Source organism: Salvelinus alpinus, chromosome 11 (genome assembly GCF_045679555.1).
Source record: "Salvelinus alpinus chromosome 11, SLU_Salpinus.1, whole genome shotgun sequence".
In the NCBI taxonomy this organism is placed as follows: domain Eukaryota; kingdom Metazoa; phylum Chordata; class Actinopteri; order Salmoniformes; family Salmonidae; genus Salvelinus; species Salvelinus alpinus.
In genome coordinates, this window is record NC_092096.1 from 4,468,283 (window position 1) to 4,474,282 (window position 6,000).

At 43.2% G+C, this 6,000-nt stretch overlaps 1 protein-coding gene across 5 annotated transcripts in view; it reads left to right on the forward strand.

Annotated features, from left to right (window-relative positions):
- Positions 1 to 6,000, forward strand: part of eps8a (EGFR pathway substrate 8a, signaling adaptor) — a 279,677-nt gene that overhangs the window by 113,241 nt on the left and 160,436 nt on the right. The gene's annotated exons all lie outside the window — the stretch shown is intronic.

Sequence of the window (6,000 nt, forward strand, 5' to 3'; positions counted from 1 at the left end):
CTCATCTCTCCATCACCTCACTCATTATCTATCCCTCCTCTCATCCCTACATCACCTCACTCATTATCTATCCCTCCTCTCATCTCTCCATCACCTCACTCATTATCCATCTCTCCATCACCTCACTCATTATCTATCCCTCCTCTCCATCTCTCCATCACCTCACTCATTATCTATCCCTCCTCTCATCTCTCCATCACCTCACTCATTATCTATCCCTCCTCTCATCTCTCCATCACCTCACTCATTATCTATCCCTCCTCTCATCTCTCCATCACCTCACTCATTATCTATCCCTCCTCTCATCTCTCCATCACCTCACTCATTATCTATAGCTCCATCACCTCACTCATTATCTATCTCTCCATCACCTCACTCATTATCTATATCTCCATCACCTCACTCATTATCTATCTCTCCTCTCATCTCTCCATCACCTCACTCATTATCTATCTCTCCATCACCTCACTCATTATCTATCTCTCCTCTCATCTCTCCATCACCTCACTCATTATCTATCTCTCCATCACCTCACTCATTATCTATCTCTCCTCTCATCTCTCCATCACCTCACTCATTATCTATCCCTCCTCTCATCTCTCCATCACCTCACTCATTATCTATCCCTCCTCTCATCTCTCCATCACCTCACTCATTATCTATCCCTCCATCACCTCACTCATTATCTATCTCTCCATCACCTCACTCATTATCTATCTCTCCATCACCTCACTCATTATCTATCTCTCCTCTCATCTCTCCATCACCTCACTCATTATCTATCTCTCCATCACCTCACTCATTATCTATCTCTCCTCTCATCTCTCCATCACCTCACTCATTATCTATCTCTCCATCACCTCACTCATTATCTATCTCTCATCTCATCTCTCCATCACCTCACTCATTATCTATCCCTCCTCTCCATCTCTCATCACCTCACTCATTATCTATCTCTCCATCACCTCACTCATTATCTCTCCCTCCTCTCATCTCTCCATCACCTCACTCATTATCTATCCCTCCATCACCTCACTCATTATCTATCTCTCCATCACCTCACTCATTATCTATCTCTCCATCACCTCACTCATTATCTATCTATCCATCACCTCACTCATTATCTATCTCTCCATCACCTCACTCATTATCTATCTCTCCATCACCTCACTCATTATCCATCTCTCCATCTCTCCATCACCTCACTCATTATCTATCCCTCCTCTCATCTCTCCATCACCTCACTCATTATCTATCTCTCCATCACCTCACTCATTATCTATCTCTCCATCACCTCACTCATTATCTATCTCTCCTCTCATCTCTCCATCACCTCACTCATTATCTATCCCTCCTCTCATCTCTCCATCACCTCACTCATTATCTACCCCTCCTCTCATCTCTCCATCACCTCACTCATTATCTATCCCTCCTCTCTATCTCTCCATCACCTCACTCATTATCTATCCCTCCTCTCATCTCTCCATCACCTCACTCATTATCTATCCCTCCTCTCTATCTCTCCATCACCTCACTCATTATCTATCTCTCCATCACCTCACTCATTATCCATCTCTCCATCTCTCCATCACCTCACTCATTATCTATCTCTCCATCACCTCACTCATTATCTATCTCTCCATCACCTCACTCATTATCCATCTCTCCATCTCTCCATCACCTCACTCATTATCTATCCCTCCTCTCATCTCTCCATCACCTCACTCATTATCTATCTCTCCATCACCTCACTCATTATCTATCTCTCCATCACCTCACTCATTATCTATCTCTCCTCTCATCTCTCCATCACCTCACTCATTATCTATCCCTCCTCTCATCTCTCCATCACCTCACTCATTATCTATCCCTCCTCTCATCTCTCCATCACCTCACTCATTATCTATCCCTCCTCTCTATCTCTCCATCACCTCACTCATTATCTATCCCTCCTCTCATCTCTCCATCACCTCACTCATTATCTATCCCTCCTCTCTATCTCTCCATCACCTCACTCATTATCTATCCCTCCCCATCTCTCCATCTCTCCATCACCTCACTCATTATCTATCCCTCCTCTCATCTCTCCATCACCTCACTCATTATCTATCCCTCCTCTCTATCTCTCCATCACCTCACTCATTATATATCTCTCCATCACCTCACTCATTATCTATCCCTCCCCATCTCTCCATCTCTCCATCACCTCACTCATTATCTATCCCTCCTCTCATCTCTCCATCACCTCACTCATTATCTATTCAATTCAATTGACTTTATTGACATGGCAAGTTCATTATTACTTACATTGTCAAAGTATACATATCGAAAAATAAAAATCTAATATATATATGTATATATATACAAAATATATATATATTTATATATAAATAAATGGTGGAACCAACAGCAATAATAATAGTAGTAGTGGACATGGGATTACCATTAATAACAGCTACAACAACAATATTAATCAGAACAACAATACATTAAAGCAACAGTAGTAGACCAGTGTCAACATGACTTGAGAAGACATATGACCTGGTATGAAAGACAAAACAAAACTAAGCTAAATGGGAAATATTATCAACATTACTTTGCATTTTTCACTGGCTGTCCCTCAGGTTGTGGCAGGAGGACACATATTTGGCTGCCAAAACTGCACATTTTGGCTTTTCACCCAATAAATATTTGATTTTTTCTTCATCTTTTATAGTTTCAAATTCTTTGTATTGAGTTATAATTTTGGGAAAGAAATATGCTCTTAGGTCTGAGTATTTGTCACAGTGTAGTAGGAAATGCACCTCTGTCTCTACCTCTCCCCTGGAGCAGAGTGAGCACAGCCTGTCCTCTCTGGGCAGCCAGGTTTGTCTGTGACGACCGGTCTCTATAGCCAGACTGTGTTCACTGAGTCTGTACCTAGTCAATGTTTTCCTCAGTTTTCTATCAGTCACAGTGGTCAGATAGTCTGCCACCATGTACTGTCTGTTTAGAGACAAATAGCATTGAAGTTTACTTTGATTTTTTGTGGTGTCTTTCCAATAGGTTATATATTTTTCTTTTTGTTTTGTGATGATTTGGTTGGGCCAGATTTTCTGAGGGCTGTCCCGAGGCTCTATGGGGTTGGTTTGGGTTGGTGAACTGAGCCTCAGAACTAGCTGGCTGAGGGGACTCTTCTCTGGTTTCATCTCTTGACATTGTAGAGCTGTGTGATGGAATGTTTTGGGGTCACTTGTTTTTAGATGGTTGTAAAATTTTTATCTATCCCTCCTCCCATCTCTCCATCACCTCACTCATTATCTATCCCTCCTCCCATCTCTCCATCACCTCACTCATTATCTATCCCTCCTCTCAATCACCTCACTCATTATCTATCCCTCCTCCCATCTCTCCATCACCTCACTCATTATCTATCCCTCCTCTCATCTCTCCATCACCTCACTCATTATCTATCCCTCCTCTCATCTCTCCATCACCTCACTCATTATCTATCCCTCCTCTCATCTCTCCATCACCTCACTCATTATCTATCCCTCCTCTCATCTCTCCATCACCTCACTCATTATCTATCCCTCCATCACCTCACTCATTTTCTATCTCTCCATCACCTCACTCATTATCTATCTCTCCATCACCTCACTCATTATCTATCTCTCCTCTCATCTCTCCATCACCTCACTCATTATCTATCTCTCCATCACCTCACTCATTATCTATCTCTCCTCTCATCTCTCCATCACCTCACTCATTATCTATCTCTCCATCACCTCACTCATTATCTATCTCTCCTCTCATCTCTCCATCACCTCACTCATTATCTATCCCTCCTCTCATCTCTCCATCACCTCACTCATTATCTATCCCTCCTCTCATCTCTCCATCACCTCACTCATTATCTATCCCTCCATCACCTCACTCATTATCTATCTCTCCATCACCTCACTCATTATCTATCTCTCCATCACCTCACTCATTATCTATCTCTCCTCTCATCTCTCCATCACCTCACTCATTATCTATCTCTCCATCACCTCACTCATTATCTATCTCTCCTCTCATCTCTCCATCACCTCACTCATTATCTATCTCTCCATCACCTCACTCATTATCTATCTCTCCTCTCATCTATCCATCACCTCACTCATTATCTATCCCTCCTCTCCATCTCTCATCACCTCACTCATTATCTATCTCTCCATCACCTCACTCATTATCTATCTCTCCATCACCTCACTCATTATCTATCTCTCCATCACCTCACTCATTATCTATCCCTCCATCACCTCACTCATTATCTATCTCTCCATCACCTCACTCATTATCTATCTCTCCATCACCTCACTCATTATCTATCTATCCATCACCTCACTCATTATCTATCTCTCCATCACCTCACTCATTATCTATCTCTCCATCACCTCACTCATTATCCATCTCTCCATCTCTCCATCACCTCACTCATTATCTATCCCTCCTCTCATCTCTCCATCACCTCACTCATTATCTATCTCTCCATCACCTCACTCATTATCTATCTCTCCATCACCTCACTCATTATCTATCTCTCCTCTCATCTCTCCATCACCTCACTCATTATCTATCCCTCCTCTCATCTCTCCATCACCTCACTCATTATCTATCCCTCCTCTCATCTCTCCATCACCTCACTCATTATCTATCCCTCCTCTCTATCTCTCCATCACCTCACTCATTATCTATCCCTCCTCTCATCTCTCCATCACCTCACTCATTATCTATCCCTCCTCTCTATCTCTCCATCACCTCACTCATTATCTATCTCTCCATCACCTCACTCATCATCCATCTCTCCATCTCTCCATCACCTCACTCATTATCTATCTCTCCATCACCTCACTCATTATCTATCTCTCCATCACCTCACTCATTATCCATCTCTCCATCTCTCCATCACCTCACTCATTATCTATCCCTCCTCTCATCTCTCCATCACCTCACTCATTATCTATCTCTCCATCACCTCACTCATTATCTATCTCTCCATCACCTCACGCATTATCTATCTCTCCTCTCATCTCTCCATCACCTCACTCATTATCTATCCCTCCTCTCATCTCTCCATCACCTCACTCATTATCTATCCCTCCTCTCATCTCTCCATCACCTCACTCATTATCTATCCCTCCTCTCTATCTCTCCATCACCTCACTCATTATCTATCCCTCCTCTCATCTCTCCATCACCTCACTCATTATCTATCCCTCCTCTCTATCTCTCCCTCACCTCACTCATTATCTATCCCTCCCCATCTCTCCATCACCTCACTCATTATCTATCCCTCCTCTCATCTCTCCATCACCTCACTCATTATCTATCCCTCCTCTCTATCTCTCCATCACCTCACTCATTATCTATCTCTCCATCACCTCACTCATTATCTATCCCTCCCCATCTCTCCATCCCTCCATCACCTCACTTATTATCTATCCCTCCTCTCATCTCTCCATCACCTCACTCATTATCTATCCCTCCTCCCATCTCTCCATCACCTCACTCATTATCTATCCCTCCTCCCATCTCTCCATCACCTCACTCATTATCTATCCCTCCTCTCAATCACCTCACTCATTATCTATCCCTCCTCCCATCTCTCCATCACCTCACTCATTATCTATCCCTCCTCTCATCTCTCCATCACCTCACTCATTATCTATCCCTCCTCTCACCTCTCCATCACCTCACTCATTATCTATCCCTCCTCTCATCCCTCCATCACTTCACTCATTATCTATCCCTCCTCTCACCTCACTCATTATCTATCCCTCCTCTCATCTCTCCATCTCTCCATCACCTCACTCATTATCTATCCCTCCTCTCATCTCTCCATCTCTCCATCACCTCACTCATTATCTATCCCTCCTCTCTATCTCTCCATCTCTCCATCACCTCAGTCATTATCTATCCCTCCTCTCTATCTCTCCATCTCTCCATCACCTCAGTCATTATCTATCCCTCCTCTCT